This window comes from Schistocerca nitens, chromosome 2 (assembly GCF_023898315.1).
Source record: "Schistocerca nitens isolate TAMUIC-IGC-003100 chromosome 2, iqSchNite1.1, whole genome shotgun sequence".
In the NCBI taxonomy this organism is placed as follows: domain Eukaryota; kingdom Metazoa; phylum Arthropoda; class Insecta; order Orthoptera; family Acrididae; genus Schistocerca; species Schistocerca nitens.
The window spans coordinates 584,985,214-585,007,213 of record NC_064615.1 but is presented as its reverse complement, the minus strand read 5'-3'; the positions used below and the strand labels follow the sequence as shown (position 1 = coordinate 585,007,213).

Below are 22,000 nucleotides of genomic sequence, written 5' to 3'. Positions count from 1 at the left end.
TGTCTGCGCCCGTAATGAGACAGGAGGGGCCGAAGGTTCGACCTCCATTGCGTCGGGGGATCCGACGCGCGATGACGACATCCGGTCCGGAGCGGGCAAGAGTTCCATGGTGGAGGACAGCCGGTCATGGGAAGCGAGCGGCGGCGCGTGACCCAGGGAGGGGCCAGGCGGTTGCAGCGACGCGTCCACTGCGGGCGGCGCCGGCGGGAGAACAGGCGGCAGCGGCGGCGCGTCGCCATGAGGCAAAATGGAAGGCAGCGTCGGTAACACCTGGGGATGAGGCGAGCCAGTAGATGGGTCCCCAGGGCGCTGACCGGACGGCACCGTCGCTGAAAGCAGACGGGGAGCGGCAGAACCCAGGCGACGACAGAGGCGCAGCTGATTGAGATGCCGACGCACCTCACCAGAGGCCCCCAAAACCAAAGACATCGCGCGGCCGAAGCAGCGAAGAATGCGCCCTGCGAGCCAACGTGAACCGCGATAGTTGCGATAGAAAACAACGTCGCCAGGAGCAAAAGCAGTAGTCTGCCGCTGCACTGGAACCTGATGCGGCAGATGCAGCAAAGACATCAAGGTTCGATGAGGACGACCATGGAGCAACTCAGCCGGCGAGCGACCATCGCGGGGCTGAGAGCGATACGAAGACAAAAAGAGCAACAATGCGTCCTCCCTAGAATGCGACTCTTTCAACTTCAACATGTGTGACTTGAAAGTCCGGACCAACCGTTCAGCGGCACCGTTTGACTGAGGCGAAAACGGCGCGGATGTCAGATGTTGAATACCATTGGCCTTGCAGAATGACTGAAATTCTGCGGACATGAATTGTGGGCCATTGTCGGAAACAATAGTCTGGGGAAGACCTTCAATGCAAAAAATAGTGGACAACGCTTGGATGGTGACAGATGACGTCGTGGAAGACATCCGGACAACAAAAGGAAAATTACTGAAGGAATCCACCACAACCAACCATCGAGCATTCCAGAATGGACCAGCAAAATCGATGTGCAAGCGTTGCCAAGGGGAAGTGGCTGTCGGCCATGCAAAGAATTTCCGCGGCGGGGCGGATTGTTGTTCGGCACACGCCACGCAAGAAGAGCACATAGTCGTAATTGCAGCATCGATTCCGAACCAAGTACAGTGCTGACGAGCAAGTTGTTTCGTGCGCACTATACCCCAATGTCCTTGGTGAAGAAGCCGTAAGACAGAGGACTGTAACGAATGTGGGACCACGACTCTGGATTGATCATTATCCGAACGCAACAACAAAACACCACGTCGTACAAAAAGTCTCTCCTTGTGAGCAAAAAATCGGCGAACCTGCGGATCCTCGATCCGTGACTTCGACAAGGGCCATTGCGTAGCAACAAAACGCAAAACAGTAGCAAGGACAGGGTCAGCAGCTGTGGCTGTAGCGACACGACGAAAATCAATCGGAAACGATTCGACCACGTCATCGGTTTCCGAATCAATGAACAAGCAAGCAAGTTCGGAAGAATCGAATGCTTTATCCTCAGCAACAGGCAAACGGGACAACGCATCAGCGTTTCCGTGCTTAGCAGTGGACCGATACAAGATATCGTAGCGGTACTGCGAGAGGAAAAGAGACCAGCGAATGAATTTCTGCGCTGTACGTGGAGGTACAGGCTTGTTCGGATGAAAAAGCGATGTCAAAGGTTTGTGGTCTGTGATGATGGTAAAGTGACGACCATACAAGAAATCATGGAACTTAGTAACACCAAACACGAGAGCTAAAGCTTCTTTCTCTATCTGGGAATAATTGCGTTGCGCAGACGAGAGCAATTTTGAAGCAAAGGCAATAGGGCGATCAAGCGATCCATCTTAGTGCGCAAGCACAGCACCAATCCCGAATTCCGATGCATCGACCATCAACAAAAGTGGTTTCTGGGGATCGAATGGCGTAAGGCAAGTATGAGAAAGCAACGCCGATTTCAACTGGCGAAAGGCGCGTTCGCATTCCGTCGTCCAGACGAACGGAACACCTTTACGGCGTAAGCGAGGAAGCGGAGCTGAAATGGAAGAAGCGCGCGGCACAAACCTGGCATAGTAGTTAATTTTTCCCAACACACTCTGGAGCTGTTTCAAGTTCTGTGGCAAAGGCAACTCCTGTATGGCACGGAGGTGCTCTGGACTCGGATGTATGCCTTGTGCATTTATGACATGGCCCAGATATGTTAAGTCACGAGCAAAAAACACACATTTGTCCTTCCTCAAGCGAAGACCATTTTGTCGCAAGACCTGAAATAACGTTCGTAGGTTGGCTAAATGTTCTTCTTCTGTCTTTCCAGAGATCACAATATCGTCCAGATAGTTCGCAGCAGTAGGGACCGACGCACAAACAGTTTGTAAATATTGCTGAAACAATGCAGGGGCGGATGCACACCCGAATGGCAGTCTTTTGAATCGGTACAATCCAAGATGCGTGTTAACCACCAAGACGCGCTGGGATTCGTCGTCCACCGGTATTTGCAAGTATGCATCTGCTAGGTCCAGTTTCGAAAAGTATTTACCCGGGCACAGTTTATCAAAAAGATCATCCGGGCGGGGCAAAGGAAAAGTTGCAGTCACAAGTTGTGGATTCACAGTTGCCTTGAAGTCCACGCAAAGTCTCAATTTTCCGGAAGGTTTTGGCAAAATTACTAAGGGTGAGGCCCAGAGAGAAGCCTGCACACGTTCAATTACACCTTGAGATTCTAAATCGTTTAATGTTCTTGCGACCTCATCACGCAATGCGTGGGGAACAGTGCGCGCTCTGAAAAATTTCGGTTGCGCGTCCACTTTGAGTTCCAAATGTGCTTCATAGTTCTTAGCGCAACCAAGGCCCGGTGCAAAAATGTCTGCAAATTCTTCACAAAGACGAGAAACACTGGCGGAAGGCACAGTCTGATTCACGGATAGGACCTGATTGACTATAGACAAGTTAAACAACTGAAATAAATCTAAACCAAACAAGTTCACTGCAGTAGAAGAACGAAGAACGTAAAATGACACAAGTTTTGTTTGTCCCTTGTATGTGGCAAGAAGGCTGCACTGTCCTAACACAGGTATCTGCTGTCCTAAATAACTATTGAGCTGAACATTTGCGGCACGCAACGGAGGCTTGCCAGCTGTTTGTACGTGTCTTGATTGAGCAATGAAACTGCAGCTCCGGTATCGAGCTGGAATGGTATCACTTTGCCTCCAAAGTCTAAGTCTACAAAAAGTTTATTGTCCTGCTGACGACAAGAGCGACTTTCACGTGCAATTTGAACTGATACAGGTACAGAAGCACTTGCGACATTACGGGAGTTCCGGCGACGTCGACGCACACTTTTTGTGGGACGAACACAGTCACTGTGAGATAAAGTGGCACTGGACGGGGTGGAATTAACGACATTAATGTCCATGGGCGAAGATTCACGAGCCTGATCGTCCCTGGTTCGATTCCGGCGCGAAGCAAAGGGCCTGGAATGGTTTTGATTGTCTAATCTTAGCTTTTTCTGGCAAACACTTTGAACATGTCCTTTCTTATGACAGTAAAAGCAAATAGCTTGGCGTGACGGGCAATTGTCACGCGAATGTCTAGTTGCACACCGCGGGCATGATTTGAGCACGGCATTGGCCTGCTTACGCGGCACACGTGTTTGCGAGCTAGGCTGCAGCTGCTCGGACGTGCGCGAGGGCCGTTTAACGTCCCGTGCTGCGCGCCCGGCGGGCCGGTGAATGTGACACACTGCTGGCGAAGTTTCAAATGATTCCTGAGCAAAGTCAAGTGTGTCTTGCCTATCTAAAATGTCTATCACTTGTTGAAGGGAGGGATTTACTAGTTTCAAAATCTGTTCCCGTATGCGAACATCAGAAACGTTCTGTGCAATTGCATCACGCACCATAGTATCTGAATACGGAAGTCCACATTCACATGCAAAATCACAATCCCTAGTAAGTCCTTGCAATGTTGCAACCCACTCCCTATTAGTCTGACCGGCCGTACGTTTGGTACGAAAGAACGTATACCTTTTGGCAACTACATTAACTGTTTCTTTGAAATAGGCATCTAAAGCAGACAAAATTTCGTCGTAGGACAGAGTTGCTATGTCGCGTCTGGGAAAAAATTTCACTATCACACGGTAGGTGGACACACCGACACAAGAAAGCAAAAACGGCTGCCGCTCATTACCTTGAATTCTGTAGGCGGCCAGATGGAAGCCAAACTGGCGTGACCATTCTGGCCACGTTTCTTGCGTTGAATCAAAATTACGGAAGGATGGTGCAATGGCGTGTTGTGGCTGCGGTAGCGATGAAACGGCGGCGGCCGCATCGGGGTGCAGCGCACGTTGACCCTGGACGAGCTGTCCAAGGGCATCCAATAACGCCTGCGTCTGCTGATTCTGCAAGCGATAAAATTCGGACAGTACATCTGGAGAATGTGGCGAAGCCATGACACAAATAATGCAGAGCAAAGCAAGTAGAAAGAACACGATCCTGTAATCCTCATCGTCAATCTGTTGTGGCGTAACAAGCTAGTCACGCCACACTGAGGAGGAAGCCGAAAGGCACGCGTACACACACGCCGACTGGCGTCAAGTCTGGAACAGGATACATATTGAATACTATAAAGAAAATACGTATCTTTGGAATATACTTAACTTTTAATCAATCCTTGTGATACATCTCTCTTGACTATACAAATGAGACTCGTAAGATACATGCACTGTGACAATTGGCGCCTTTCTAAGTCGTAGCCATTAACTTAGCTGAAGGCTATTCTAACTGTCTCTCGGCAAATGAGAGCAAAGGCTTCGTCAGTATAGTCGCTAGCAACGTCGCCGTACAACTGGGGCGAGTTCTCGTACGTCTCTCGAGACCTGCCGTGTGGTGGCGCTCGGTCTGCGATCACACAGTGGTGACACGCGGGTCCGACATGTACTAATGGACCGCGGCCGATTTAAGCTACCACCTAGCAAGTGTGGTGTCTGGCAGTGACACCACATAAACCTAACTAACCTAAGGACATCACACACATCCATGCCCGAGGCAGGATTCGAGACGGCGACCGTAGCAGTCCCGCGGTTCCGGACTGCAGCACCTAGAACCGCACGGCCACAACGGCTGGCAAACACTGGTAGACATCCATCGGAAAATGAAGAATGTGTAGGAGGAAGCATGCTTGTCAAAAACCACCATTGTGGAATGGTGCGCGAAATTCCGTGCTGGTCGCAATAAAAGATGGCGGTCGATCTGGAAGGCTGGCCTCGTCCCTTTACAGACACTCGAGCGCTGGCCCTATAGTCCTGACCTTTCCCTATGAGATTATCATGCTCCCATCCTTTGAAAAAGACCTTGAAGTGTCGACGATTTCTGTCGGACGAGGATGTGACGCAAGCAGTTAAGGACTTCTTCAAGCAGCAGGACACGGAAATACCAAACGGGTATCCTCAACTTGGAGCACAGGTGGGACGACTGCGTCAGTTCTCACGGTGATTTTTTCTGACTGGCCCTACAATTACTAACTGGCAGCCTTCGAAAGGAAACTTTTATATAATGTCATAGAGATCCTGAAGATATGACACAACCACCGGTTTCAACTAGCTACAAATGTAACGGCCATATCCAAACTACCGGTTACGCGAATGAGAGGTTATCTTACTGTGTACCCAGTGTCACCCCGTACCATCCAACTATTTGCTACAAAGTTGCACGCACTGTGATTTTGAAAGCAGGACAGGGACTCGTCTGAAAACACGACAGGGTAGCACTTCTGTGCCCACCGTTGTCCTAGGGCCCACAAATGTCGCAGCGTTTCTCTTTCTACTGTCCAGTCAAGAGAAGAGGCAACAATGGTCACTGTTCCGGCAGCCCGTGGTGTTCCAGATGTCCGTGTGAGTGGATGCTTATATTTCTGCAAACAAGCCCATTTCCTGACGAAGGTTCCTTGCCCGGCCGACTGAACAATACGGCTGCCCTTACTGACACTAAAGCGACGAGGTCGTTGAGATCTGCAAAGCGCTGGAGCCGAGTTCTGCGTAAGCGACAGAAGCGACCGACACCGCGTGACAGCTTTAGATGACACGACACAATTGCAGGTATAGTTACGAAACTGTTGTACGTGAGCGACTGTAACGTAGCAAGTTATTACTAGATAACATTCGCCACGCACCCGTGTCGCACGGTGGATTCAGGATGGCTACGTCTTTTTTCTTCGCTGTGACTTACTGCGCAGCTGACACTGCAGGCCGTGTGAAAGGTCTCAACATTCAGTCGGTACGCAAATTCATACCCCCTACGAATCTAAATAAACCACAGTATTAGCATCCGACTTTGTTCAAACCTGGTACACAATCTTTTGTTACTAAGGAAAGGATCCTGCTAAAATTTCAGATTTTTATCTATTATAGTTACGGAGATTGAGAAAATTACTTAAAGGTCCTAAAACCGACACTTATGTTTCAAAACTCAGTTAGGCACAGTAACCAAATGTCTTTTATTATCATCTGAAGTCATAACAAAGCTCACAGCATATAAAATCACTTAATTGGAATTTTCTTTTAAAAACTTTAATTACTCTATGTTGCATAGTATAAAAACCATTCAAAATTATTATTAGCTTATTATTTTGTTGTGTGAATACATGGGAATGAATGAGAGAGTGTATGTGGGGCATACGTCAAAACATAATGTCATTTTGTGTAAAACGTTATAAAATTGAACTGTGGGAAAATTGTGTTGCAACCAAGTTGCTGATGACGTATGTCGATGTGTGCTTGCTTTTGTAAGAGAGCAGCCGGAATAAAAGTCTGAAGCGGAATAAGTTTCTGTATTAATTTACAGAATATTTTGCATTTCGTTCTATTTTATTAAACAATATATTAGGAATTGAAATTGTAATGACGTAAATGACTATCTGATTATTGGTTGGCTAAGGTAAGTTTTGTCGCGATTGGTCATTCAGATCAATAGCCATTCAGAATTAAGTGGTTCCCGCGTGCAGATAGATAGGCAGAGAGGAGAGGACCATAGAGAGAGTCGCTCGCTAACCTGCTTCCGAGTGACACCATGCTAGATGTCTCCGTGAAAATAGTACGTAAAATTGAGAGCTAGTGAGATCATTTCAGATAGAACGTGTCGTGACTAAAGCGGTTTAAGTTACGAACATTTTGAGGAAAGAGTGATGTTTCGGAACTAATTAGTGGAAGTTTTATAAGCGTGTGATCTTTTGGTCATAGAGACAGTTCCGCATGGCATATTCCGTGTTCTTGATGGAATACTTTGGCGAGCACTTCTGACATGGAAGTCCACTGAAACGATCGAATGTTCAACTCGCTAATAGTGGCGGGTCAGTGACTGTTAGATCGCAAATTTAATCGGGACGGACTTGCAGAAATTCTGGCAGCTTTTACGTGTGAAATATGTTGGATAAACAGTGAAGTTTGAATGATAGATTATTACCATAGTAAATACGGATTTGATAGCCGTTTCATGTGCTTCCTTATTAATAAAAAAGACGTTAATATACATTTTCAAATGCTTACTGCAGTTAAACTGCATGCTTCTACCACCCGAAATTTGTGAAAATGAACTTAGAGGAGCTAATTTGCAACTTGAGTTACGCGGCCTCTGTGTGGTAGGTATTAGGTAGTAGTTTCATCAACGCTGCTTTACACTGCCTAACGTGTATCTACTACTGCAGAGTGAAGGGGCGTCGGAAGGAAGAAATATAGAGGTATGTAGTCTTTTTCTCGCTTGTGTCGACGCCTTGCTGTTTGAAGCGTCGCCCAGCCCGAGAGTGACGTCGCAGGGCGTCATGCTTTTGAACTATTACAGAGGAAAGCTGCAGGCAACTTTGAATCAAATTTCAAACTTGTACTTCTGAATGGGAGCCAATTATAGAGTTTCGAAACCGTGACAACTTTTTTGCGCAGTGTAGATGGTCATAGACTTACCTACTTCGTTCAGTTAAGCTGACATGCTACACATTTGCATATCTTTGCACGCAATACACTTCTTGCCAGTTTCATATATGCTGCGTACTGTTTTCCAGGTGCTCCAGTTTTCATAGCCAGCCGTGTATTATACAACAAGTCTACTTCATCGAGTTATGGGATGCAAATAAACAATGTGATCAAAATATCTGGACATCTGGCTGAAAATGACTTACAAGTTCGTGTCACCCTCCATCGATAATGCTGGAATTCAGTTTGGTGTTGTCCCACCCTTATCCTTGATGACAGTTTCCATTCTCGCAGGCATACGTTTAAACAGTTACTGGAAGGTTTCTTGGGGAATGGCAGCCTATTCTGCACGGAGTGCTGCACTGAGGAGAGGTATCGACGTCGGTCGGTGAGACCTGCCACGAAGTCGGTGTTCCAAAACATCCCAAACGTGTTCTGTAGGATTCAGGTCAGGACTCAGTGCAGGCCAGTCCATTACAGGGATGTTATTGTCGTGGAACCACTCCGCCACAGACCGTACATCATGAAAAGGTGATCGATAGTGTTGGAAGACGCAATCGCCATCCCCGAATTGCTCTTCAACAGTGGGAAGCAAGAAGGTGCTTCAAACAGCAATGTTGGCCTGTGCTGTGATAGTCCCACGCAAAACAACAAGGGCTGCAAGCCTCCTCTATGAAAAACACGACCACACCGCAACACCACCGCCTCCGAATTTTGCTGTTGGCACTACGCACGCTGGCAGAAGACGTTCACCGGGCGTTCGCTAATCCACACCCTGCCATCGGAACGCCACAATGTGTACAGTGATTCGTCACTCCACACAACGTTTTTCCAGTGTTCAGTCGTCCAATGTTTACGCACCTTACACCAAGCGAGGAGTAAATTTGGCATATACCGTCATGATTTTTGGCTTATGAGCACCCGCTCTACCATGAAATCGAAGTTTTCTCACCTCCCGTCTAACTGTCACAGTCCTTGCAGTGGATCCTGATGCAATTTGGAATTCCTGTGTGATGGTCTGGACAGATGTCTGCCCATTACACATTACGACGCTATTCAACTGCTGGCGGTCTCTGTTAGTCAACAGACGAGGTCGGCCTGCTCACTTTTGTGCTGTACGTGTCCCTTCACGTTTCCACTTCACTAACACATCGGAGACAGTGGACCTAGGGATGTTTAGGAGTGTGGAAATCCCGCGAACAGACGTATGACACAAGTGACACCCAATCACCTGACAACGTTCGAAGCCCTTGAGTTCCGCGGAGCGCCCCATTCTGATCCCTCACGATGTCTAATGACTACTGAGGTCACTGATATGGAGTACCTGACAGTAGGTGGCAGCACAATGCACCTAATACGAAAAACGTATGTTTTTCGGGGTGTCCGGATACTTTTGATCACGCAGTGTAACTGAGAACAATTTCTGTTACAATCTCAACATACAGACTGTTTAAACCAGTGGTTCTTAGTTTGGTTATTATGACACCCTAGGGGTTTATTCCACTTTTGGAAGTGTCAGTGGAATGAAGTGGAGTGGCAGCGGAGCAACGTGGGTAGACGTTCTATTATCGGTTTGTTGATCATTCTTTTAGCTACTAGAAGACTAAAATGTAGTTGGCTACAATTTCCTAAATACTGATACAGTAGTACATGACAGCTGAGTAGAATACAATTTATTAAAGTGATATTACTATTATCAGTTATTCTAAAGATGTAACCAGAACAACGTTTGCTCTACCGGTGTGTTTTTATGGTACATTGTGCCCGTATCCAGTTTAACACAGAAACAATTTATGCCATTTGGTCAGTATTGTAAACACTGCTTTTTCGAATTATATCGTCTCATAACAGCTGAAGAAAAGAAGTGTCGCCGATATTCGAATGAATACTTGAAATATGGACCCAACCCCCCACTACAAGTGACCACTATACTGTGTTATTTGAGAGATGACATGGAAGCTGTGATCTCTTCCAGACTAACAAGTTGTCCGTGCCTACTTGTCATCACCGACTTCGCCCAAATTTATGGTATGTGCACGTCTTGACCAGAAATGAAAATGACAGAAAAAATAGCGTTTGTGGCTTGGGTCGGGCGAGGCATGAGCCCATTATGTTAGTGTAGTTTCGAGGCAGAAGTTGATCAGGAAAAAGAGTACAGAACGGTAATACGAAGGTCGTGGGGTCGAGTCACTATGCGGCAACACTATTTTTGTTTTCAGTTTTTACGCTATTTACACTACAAATAGACCGAAAAAGTGCTCAGTATATTGTATTTATTAATATTTTCGTAAAACGCACGATAGTGGAAGGCAAAGAAAACTTTGGGATTGCAAATAAATGTTTAAGAATGTCTGTCGTCAGGTTCAAAAAGCCTCAAAGCTGCTCTTATCGAGAAAGAAAAGTAAATCGCATCCTGAGAAAATTCCATCAACATACATTACATTGTACTTCGTCAATAATACCAGCCAATATTTGGCGAAATTATGCATAGCGCGTGTGTTGCTGCCATACTGTACGAAGAAAGAGAAGCTTAGAAGAATGTCAATCAAGTTTGTTTCTCTATGGAAGTCTGCGACGTTTATAACATATGCAAGCTGTCGAGACAATTAATACTTCCTCTTTTTTATGATGAATATCATCCCAGCACGTGTAAATTATCAACAGCAAAATTCTGAAAGTTTCTAGTTTTATAAACGAGGTTCCCATCCGTTCCTGGAAATTTATTTCCAATACAAATTGTTTCTTTGCTCTTCCTTTTCATGCCTTTAAAGAAAATATTAATATAGCATATTGAGCGGTGTTTCCGTTTGTTTGTAGTGCACGTAACTTAACACCTGAACATAAAAAGAAGGTTCCACGTATGGACTCGAGCCCACGACCCTCGGATCGTGGGCTCTACTTCATTAGTGGAACCTGTTCCGCTGCGCCAGATGTTACTTGCGAAATGTGATGATGTGACTGATGGCTCAGCCGACGTGCGGAAAACTGAGATTCTTTCTAAACGCTTGATTATCTGCTCCTACCACTTCTGTCATTTTCATTTCTGGTCAGATCCTGCACGTACCATATATCTGCATGAAATCGACGATGACGAGTAACCGGCGTTCCCTTGTAAGCGATCACATCAGGAAATTGTAATAAACAAATATTCCATTTTTCAAGTCTTGAAACCAAAGTTTGGGAAAAGCAACGCTAGTGGCTAACTATAGATCATTATTATTAACAGAAAAATGTGGAAAATCAGATACTTATGATGAAACTCTTAACTACATTTACACGCAGTTAAAGCATATGTCTGACACATGTCCCAAGATTAAATCAGTTCCTTTGAGCAACGACATAGTTTCGGGAGGAATCGACGAGATGGCTTTTGACAGGGAAATGGGGGTGGATGAGCGAGTGGAGGAGGGGAAATGGGGAAACGAAGGATCGCTGGCCACCATTTCACGGTAGCAAGGTGGCACTGACTTGAAAAATAGGGAGAAGCTCTGACCTAATTAAACCACAGCATGTAACATTCACAAATAACGCCTTAAGATGAAACTACATGTTTTAAAAAAAGGCATAGATAAAAAACATTAACACTGGTTCCCTCGGTCCACTTAAGGGGACCTTTATTCTTTTTTTTCTCCCTAAAATTTGCCTAATTTTCTACTTATAGACAGATGGTTCGTGTGTATAGACCTTCTAGTTCTTGGTTTTAAAACGAGGTTGCAGCACCTTGCACTACGATACGAGTGTTAGTTTACAGCTGGCACTACGTAGAAAATGGTTACTTCTACAAATCGAGAAGGTGTGTAGCTAATTATTCTACCAGAATATTACACTGAGAATCTGTGTTTTTTTCCTAACGTTCGCTAACTAGTCTAGATAGTGAGAATTTCTTCAGATTTGCTTAAATTATGGTCGTTTCTAAGAAACAATCCATTTTCTCGTACGTGGACCTCAGGTCATAATGCACATTTGGTAATTTTGGTTTGGATTTTGACAACGGAATACTGAAATAACTTATTTTTACACTCCGGAGCAAGGTATAAAATAGTAACTGACGAGCAATTACAGACTCTTTTAAATGACACAAACGCGGAATTATCTCGTTGGGAAGACGACGAATTTTCGTTTTTGACCCAAGGCTGCCTTGATGAGCTTGATAAAACTGACTGGTAAACAATAAGAACGTTGAATGTCATGCCAGCAGCTAGGAGAAGAGGACGTTCTTATACAGTGACTTCCTTTGCCAGTGGAGACGTAGATGAGGTAGTATGTTTGAATAAAAAACTAAGAAGAGCTGTGTTGCAACCGGTTTCGGAAGTTAGGTTCTAAAATGTTGGGCAGTTACCAAAATGTGTTGAGGCAAGGAATGCCTCAAAATGCAGGAAACCAGGTTGAAATTTCAAGATCAAATGGCTCTGACCACTATGGAACTTAACAACTGAGGTCATCAGTCCCCTAGAACTTAGTACTATTTAAACCTAACCAACCTAAGGACATCACACACATCCATGCCCGAGGCAGGATTCGAACCTGCGACCCTAGCAGCCACGCGGTCCCTGACTTAAGCGCCTAGAACCGCTCGGCCACACCGGCCGGTGAATTTCAGGATAAGAGAGATATGTTTAAGATGTGGAATGTGTTTATATACTATGAAAATTAATTCTTTTCAACCTTATCGTAATATATGCCGTAAATATTTATTTACTAGCAGCAACAAATTATTGCCTGCCAGAAGTTAATGTGTAGTTATCATTTTCTTGCATTTATGAAGTTGTATTGCAGAGATCATATATTACAAAAATATTTATTTGAAGAATCCTATATTCTGTATGCAACAGTTTACTGTTTCAAATAAAATATATACATTCCTGAATCTTTTTTTTTTTTTTTGTAGTAAGGGGAAAGACAATGTAAAGCAAAGACTATTACGTTTTTACAATAATTGAGACGAGTTCCACATACCTGGACCTCCAGTGAATCATCAAAATAATATTTCATTTGCATTTGTGTCATGCTTCTTTATTAGTTTGGCGGAAAATATGAAAAGAAAAATTTCCTGCGACTTCCTGTTACCTCAGGAGTAAAGAAGTTAAGACTGAAAGTGGTGTTAGCTGAAATGTTACCTCTTCTTAATATGGCCTACTTCAGAAACAGCTGGCGCAGTGCACAGCTCAGCCACAGGTGCTGTTTTTGTGGCATTACCCACAGCGGCGCAAACAGGGGCTAAGCCGGCAGTCGGGGCAGCGGGCAGCGGGCTGTCCTTGGACCATGACCACGTCACTGGACGTTGCTCGCAGTGCGCATGCGCAGGCGCGGCCGGCACTCCGTCCATTGAGGCTGGCCGGCCGTCTGGCTGTTTGGGGTTAGCGAACTCGCAGCCACTGTGCGCCGCGCCGCACCGCACCACAGACCTGTACACCGTTACTCGGTCCGGCTGTGAGGGCGCGGACCCCGCCACGGGCCTTAGGCAGTCTCGCCGCGTCCTGCACCCGCTCTGACCCGCACTTCCCCTGCGCGCGCATGCTAAGCGGGCTGCGGTAACGTATGGGCAGCGCCCGGGATGGGCAGCACTTCCTCACTCGCCACCTGGCGGAGCCGACACCTGAGGAATAAGAACGACATGTGCGCACCTGCATCTGCAGGGTGCTGCAAAAAATGTTGCTCTTGTTGTCTTCAGTCTGACCTTCTGATTTCAGGTACGAGAGATATTCGGAAAGTAAGGAACGACAGGTCGCGAAATGGAAACCACAGTGAAAATCAAAACTGTTTTATTTGCAACAGTTAGCTACAACTTCCAGCTACTTATCTCCCTAGTCGCCGATTCGACTTAGACGTTCGTCGTAGCGTTGTACCAACTTTCCAGTACCCTCCCTATAGAAGGCAGCCACCAGTGCTTTCCGCCAATTCTCTACGCTGGCCTACAGCTCGTTGTCTCTGCCAAAATAATGTCTTCATAGCCAGCGGTTCATGTGAGCAGAGGTGAAACTCAGAGGAAGACAATTACGGGCTGTAATCAAACATTTCCAAGTGAAAACGATGCGGGAGCATCTTCATTGCCCCTGCAGAATGCGGCTGAGAATTGTCTTGAATAAGAAAATGCACGACAGTTATGTAATGTTGGCTGCATAGCTTCAGGCGAAATTTCTCACCAGACCCTCGTACTTGGCGGGAGACACTATTGCTCTAGGTATCTTTATGTGCTCCCTGTGTGCTCAGAACTAAAAAGAACGACTTAATGCGATCGACGGGCATACTAGAGACACTGCCCAACACACCTGTACCAAAACATCAGATTTTCGCTGTGGTTTCCATTTCGCGACCGATTGTTCGTTACTTTCCGAATAACCCTCGTATCTCACTAAGGCAGTCTATCCTGTGCAAAACCCTTTGTTTGTGGGTAGCTATTGCATCCTATATACACTTCAACCTGCCTATTACAGTTAAGCCTCGGTCTCCTTCTGGAATATTTCCTCCACACTTCTCTCCATTACCGTACTATATCTTGATGGCTTAAGATGTGCCCAGACAACCGACCCTGTGTTCCAGTCAAGTTGTTCCATAAATTTCTTTTCTCCCTGATTCGACTCACTACCCTCTTAAGCAGGAGTCAGAACCACCCATTTAATCTTATGCGCTCTTCTGTAACACCATATTTCAAAGTCTTCTTTTGTCTGCTTGCAGCCGGCCGATGTCGCCGAGCGGTTCTAGGCACTTCAGTCTGGAACCGTGCGACCTCTACGGTCGCAGGTTCGAATGCTGCATCGGGCATGGATGTGTGTGATGACCTTAGGTTAGTTAGGTTTAAGTAGTTCTAAGTTCTAGGGGACTGATGACCTCAGATGTTAAGTCCAATAGTGCTCAGAGCCATTTGAACCATTTGTCTGTTTGCCTGAAATGCTTATCGGCCACCTTCCAGTTCCCTACAAGGCTACACTACGGATAACTACTACCAGAAAAGATTTCTAAAACTTAAATTTACATTCCATGTTAACAAATTTCTCTTTTTCAGAAATGCTATTCGTGCTATGGCCAGTCTGCATTTTATAGTCCCACTGCTTTACCCATCAGTACTTTTGCTACTCAAATATCATAACTCACCCACTCCTTTAGTGGCTTATTTCCCAGTCCACTTCCCTTATTTAATTCGACTACAGTCCGTTATCTTTTTTTTTTTTTAATTTTCATTTCCGTTCATTTTATAACTTCTTTCGAAGTCCGTAGCTCCGCCGTTCAAAGAATCTTCCAAGTCCTTTGCCGTCCTTGAAGAATTACAGTGTCATCGGTGACCCTCCAAGTTTCTATATCTTCTCCCTGAATTTCAGTTAGCTCTCCAAATTTCTCCTTGGTTTACTTTTATTGCATGAAGAAAGTAGAAATTGAATAACATCACTACCTTCTCAACTACTATTTTCCCTTAATGTCCTGTTAAAATGGCCGAGCGGTTCTAGGCGCTACAGTCTGGAACCGCGCAACCGCTACGGTCGCAGGTTCGAATCCTGCCTCGGGCATGGATGTGTGTGATGTTCTTAGGTTAGTTAGGTTTAAGTAGTTCTAAATTCTAGGGTACTGATGACCTCATAAGTTAAGTCCCATAGTGCTCAGAGGCATTTTTCTGCAGTTAAGTTTCTGTACAGCTTGTAAATAACCTTTTTTGGTTCAAAAATAGTCAAAATGGCTCTGAGCACTATGGGACTTAACTGCTGAGGTCATCAGTCCCCGTAGCGGTCGCGCGGTTCCAGGCTGTAGTGCCCAGAACCGCTAGGCTACCAGCGGCCGGCTAACCTTTTTTCAGTGCTCTTTATCCCGGCTATCCTCAGAATTTCAAATAGTGTATTCCACTTGACTTGGTCAAAAGCTAATATATCTTAATCAACATAAGCTATAAACGCAGGTTTCCATTTGCATAGCTTAGCTGCTAACCGAAATCTTAGGCTCAATATTTCCTTGCATGTTCTTACATTTCTCCGGAACTTAAACTGGCCTTTGCCAAGGTGAATTTATATCAGTCTCCTTTCATCTGTAAATAATTCCTGTTAGTATTTTACAACTATGACTTATTAAATTGGTTGCTCTCAATAATTCTGAGTGAGTATCGTCTATCCTAGATGCTTTGTTTTAACCTAGATATTTCCGTTTGCTGTCAAATTCTTCATGCTGTATCATATTTCCTATTTCATCTTCATCTATTTCCTTCTCCTTTTGCGTAATATTTTCTTCAAGCTCTTCTCCTTTGTAATGCCAAAGTTTTGACATAGTCTTCGAAAATGATGCAGGTCGCGGAGAACACGCAGATAAATGCAAACTTCCCATACAGAATATTATTTTCCTACTGCATCGAGGTTAACAGTCTGAGAATGCTTTCCACTAAACAGTATTACACTGAAGGTGAGATTATTTTCGATAAAAATTCGCTTGTTGCCTTCCTAGAAGACAGTCTCTAATCCTTTCAAGCTAAGTATACAGGGCGTTAGAAAAAGGTACGGCCAAACTTTCAGGAAACATTCCTCACACATAAAGAAAGAAAAGATGTTATGTGGATATGTGTCGGGAAAGCTTAATTTCCATGTTAGAGCTCGTATTAGTTTCGTCCACCTACGCTCAATGGAGCACATTATCATGATTCTATACGGGATACTCTACCTGTGCTGCTAGAACATGTGCTTTTTTAAGTACGACACAACATGTGGTTCATGCACGATGGAGCTCCTGCACATTTCAGTCGAAGTGTTCGTACTCTTCTCAACAACAGATTCGGTGACCGATGGTTTGGTAGAGGAGGACCAATTACATGGCCTCCACGCTCTCCTGACCTCAACCCTCTTGACTTTCATTTATGGGGGCATTTGAAAGCTCTTGTCTACCCAACCCCCGTACCAAATGCAGAGACTCTTCGTGCTCGTATTGTGGACGGCTGTGCTACAATACGCCATTCTCCAGGGCTGCATCAGCGCATCAGGGATTCCATGCGATGGAGGGAGGATGCATGTATCCTCTCTAACGGAGGTCATTTTGAACGTTTCCTGTAACAAAGTGTTTGAAGTCACGCTGGTACGTTCTGTTGCTGTGTGTTTCCATTCCATGATTAATGTGATTTGAAGAGATGTAATAAAATGAACTCTAACATGGAAAGTAAGCGTTTCCGAACACATGTCCACATAACATATTTTATTTCTTTGTGTGTGAGGAATGTTTCCTGAAAGTTTGGCCGTACCTTTTTGTAACACCCTGTATAAGCGTAGACGACATGTGGCTTATATTCAAAGATATAGTATTGACGGTAGGTAAGAGATGTATAGAAAATAAATTAATAAGAGATAATACTGATTCCCCATTGTACATAAATCAGGTCAGAATACTGTTGCAGAATCAGCGAGAAAGCCATGCAAAGCCCCAAAGTGTCCGACATCGAAGATGTTACATTGGAGCTCGAAACTTAGAGCGGACTACAGTGTGAGATATTTTCAATACTTTCCATAGCTGAACTCTGTCACGAAATCTGGCAGAAAATCCAAAGGTATTCTGGTAGTTGGTAAAGCACACCAGTGACAAGAAAGAATCAATACCTCTACTGCACCATAACAATGGTAATGGTAGTAATGACAGTGCCACTAAACCAGAGTTACTAAACACGGTTTCCCGAAATTTCTTCACCATAGAAGACTAAGTATGTGTTCCAGAGTTAGACACAAGAACAGCTACCAACATGAGCTACCTTGAACTAGATATCCGCCGTGTAGCGGAACAGTTTAAATCACTTAACAAAGGCAAGTCCTCAAGTCCACAGCTTATAGCAATTACGTTCCTTTCAGATTATTCGGATACAGTAGCTCCGTACTTAGCAATCGTATAAAACCGCTTGCTCGACAAAAGATTCGTACCTAAAGACTGGAAAGTTGCACAAATTACACCATTGCGCAAGAAAGGAAAGACGAGTAATATGCTGAATTACAGTTCCATATCACTAACGCAAAATCTGCAGTAGGGTTTTGGTAAATATGCAAGATGATTCAAAAGTCCCTTGACAGTTCCTTGAAATCGCTAACCAATGTCTCTTATTTGTGCAGATACTCCTGAAGAATTCTCACAACTGCAGAAAGAATAGCCATTGTTTCGGTTTGACTGAGAGAGATGACCTACCAGAAAAGCCAACAAAACTTCCTGAAAAAGTTTAGAAAGCCAGGTCCATATAGGCAAGCTAACGGGAATTTAGTGAATAAGTTCAAAAGAACAGGAAGTGTTGTTGATGGAATCCGTTCTAGGAGGCCACTAAAATCACCAGAGACCATAGACCATTCCGTCTTCAGGCCACAAGTGGCCCATCGGGACCATCCGACTGCCGCGCCATCCGCAGTGTAGAACGCGGAGAGGAGAGGCGTGTGGTCACCACAAATCTCTCCCGGCCGTTATGATGGTATTCTTGACCGAAGCCACTACTATTCGGTCGAGTAGCTCCTCAATTGGCATCACGAAGCTGAGTGCACCCCGAAAAATGGCAACAGCACATGGCGGTCTGGATGGTGACCCATTCAAGTGCCGGCCACGCCCGACAGCGCTTAACTTCGGTGGTCTCACGGGAACCGGTGTATCCACTGCGGCAAGGCCGTTGCCAGAGACTATAGACGCTATACAGAATACTACCAGTCGCAGTCCAACCGCCTCAACACGGCGGCTCAGTAGGGAGCTAAAAGTCCCGCAAATGACTGTGTGGCGAACACTGAGATTCACGTTGAATGTTCGTATATACCACATCCAGACTCTGCACCACCTTGACCCTGAAGACACTTCTGGTCTTGTTGCCATGTCTGCAGGCCTACTGAAAGCAATCTAATGGAAAACACTCTATTCAGTGATGAATCCACATTTCAAACGTGTGGTTAGGTGAATAGGCATAGCTGTCGTATTTGGGTGAATGTATAGCCAAACGCAGTTCAGGATCGGGAACGTGACACACCTGAAGCGAATGTGTGGGTGGCAATGACCGCGACAAACGTATACGGACCTTTCATGTTTGTCGAAAAGACAATTACAGGAAAATTTTACTTTGACACACTTCGGTAGTATCAGGAGCAACAACTGGAACAGGATCGGATAAAAGACTCTGTCGTTTTCCAACAAGGTGGCACACCTCCGCACCTTGCAATCATCGTTCGTGATTACTTGAAAAAAACATTTTCTGGTAGGTGGATTAGCCGCGCATCATCTAGATTAAGGGCTGCCCGTTCTCTTGACCTGATGTCCTTGGACTCTTTTGTTTGGGATTTCGGATAGGCAAAGCGGTACCAGGTAAAGATCAATAGCCTAGACAGTTGATATAGTGAATAACCGATGCAGCAGGAGCAATAACACAAGACATGTGGCGAACGTGTTTCGTGCCAAACAAGGGAGACGGGAGCTGTGCGTAGATTAGTAGGGTCGCCAAACTGAAATGTATTGATGTATGTCCCCAATGTGATATGTAATGACGCTATAATTTCTACACTCCTGGAAATTGAAATAAGAACACCGTGAATTCATTGTCCCAGGAAGGGGAAACTTTATTGACACATTCCTGGGGTTAGATACATCACATGATCACACTGACAGAACCACAGGCACATAGACACAGGCAACAGAGCATGCACAATGTCGGCACTAGTACAGTGTATATCCACATTTCGCAGCAATGCAGGCTGCTATTCTCCCATGGAGACGATCGTAGAGATGCTGGATGTAGTCCTGTGGAACGGCTTGCCATGCCATTTCCACCTGGCGCCTCAGTTGGACCAGCGTTCGTGCTGGACGTGCAGACCGCGTGAGACGACGCTTCATCCAGTCCCAAACATGCTCAATGGGGGACAGATCCGGAGATCTTGCTGGCCAGGGTAGTTGACTTACACCTTCTAGAGCACGTTGGGTGGCACGGGATACATGCGGACGTGCATTGTCCTGTTGGAACAGCAAGTTCCCTTGCCGGTCTAGGAATGGTAGAACGATGGGTTCGATGACGGTTTGGATGTACCGTGCACTATTCAGTGTCCCCTCGACGATCACCAGTGGTGTACGGCCAGTGTAGGAGATCGCTCCCCACACCATGATGCCGGGTGTTGGCCCTGTGTGCCTCGGTCGTATGCAGTCCTGATTGTGGCGCTCACCTGCACGGCGCCAAACACGCATACGACCATCATTGGCACCAAGGCAGAAGCGACTCTCATCGCTGAAGACGACACGTCTCCATTCGTCCCTCCATTCACGCCTGTCGCGACACCACTGGAGGCAGGCTGAACGATGTTGGGGCGTGAGCGGAAGACGGCTTAACGCTGTGCGGGACCGTAGCCCAGCTTCATGGAGACGGTTGCGAATGGTCCTCGCCGATACCCCAGGAGCAACAGTGTCCCTAATTTGCTGGGAAGTGGCGGTGCGGTCCCCTACGGCACTGCGTAGGATCCTACGGTCTTGGCGTGCATCCGTGCGTCGCTGCGGTCCGGTCCCAGGTCGACGGGCACGTGCACCTTCCGCCGACCACTGGCGACAACATCGATGTACTGTGGAGACCTCACGCCCCACGTGTTGAGCAATTCGGCGGTACGTCCACCCGGCCTCCCGCATGCCCACTATACGCCCTCGCTCAAAGTCCGTCAACTGCACATACGGTTCACGTCCACGCTGTCGCGGCATGCTACCAGTGTTAAAGACTGCGATGGAGCTCCGTATGCCACGGCAAACTGGCTGACACTGACGGCGTCGGTGCACAAATGCTGCGCAGCTAGCGCCATTCGACGGCCAACACCGCGGTTCCTGGTGTGTCCGCTGTGCCGTGCGTGTGATCATTGCTTGTACAGCCCTCTCGCAGTGTCCGGAGCAAGTATGGTGGGTCTGACAGACCGGTGTCAATGTGTTCTTTTTTCCATTTCCAGGAGTGTATTTTGTGAATTAACGTGTCTTTCCCCAAAATGTTAAGGGATTTTGAATCACCCTGTAGTGTGTTCGAATATTATGAATTATCTCAAAGAATACTATATACTGACTTCACAGATTCAGAGAAAACTTTCTATTGACACACAATTTGCTCTTTATTCACACTAAGTAATGAGTGCTATCGACAGGCGATTTCCTAATAATTCCATATTCCTAGATTCCCAGAGGGCTTCTTGCACTGTTCCTCACAAGCCACTTCTAATCAAATTGCAAGCCTATGGACTATTGTCTCAGCTGTGCGACTGGATTCCGGATTTCCTTTCAGAAAGATAGCTCTTAGAAACTCATGGAAAGTCATCGAGTAAAAGGGAAGTGATATATGGCATTTCCCAAGCAAGTTTTATAGACCCTCTGTTGTTTCTAAGGCATCTAAATGATTTAGTAGACAATCTAACATTCTGCGTGGTGTCTGTTGTTCTAAGTCGTGTCTTCCTACCACTTTCGCGCAACGACGCTCTGAGCGTGTTTTTTTAGGGAATTGACTAGTTTGAACCTGGGACCTGTTGCTGGTAAGGAGACGCCAGATCACACACGACATGTAGAGTTCACAAGAGTTCAGTGAGACTAGCAATGATATAACCAAATACTTAATGATTTCAGCGTCAGCTCCACTGCACTCCCTGTAAAAGAATCTTAATATTAACTAAATTTAGTGGAAGGGGTTCAAGGCTTTGCTATTTTTAGTTAGCTGGTAAAATAACGTCGAAAAAGCAGTTACGTTTACCATTGGAAATTTTATTCTACTCACAAAACATTATTTATAAATTGCACTACTGATAAAAGGAAATATTTTAATACAGGATGATAAAAGCCAACTGCGTTCAACAAAAATGTGAACGAATATTCCCTGAGTGGGTTTCCAAGTGAAAGGGTACAGTACCGCCCGACATTGAAAATAGGTACAACATACTTCATTATTCTTGTCAGAACAACACATTTTTTTTAATAATAACTCAATTTCAATTAATACAGCGAAGCCGGATACCAGTGTGGGAAAGAATGACAATTTATTTATTTAATTGATCACATGTGCACTCACACAAAATAATTCCCTTCATCCAGTTTGGTGAGATCTGTGAAACGAATGAATGTATGGTCGTCTGCTA

General features: G+C 45.5%; 1 pseudogene; it reads right to left on the bottom strand.

The window, feature by feature from the left end:
• Positions 1 to 18,430: 18,430 nt before the first annotated feature.
• On the bottom strand, positions 18,431 to 18,548 carry LOC126237943 (5S ribosomal RNA; annotated as a pseudogene).
• Positions 18,549 to 22,000: the final 3,452 nt, after the last annotated feature.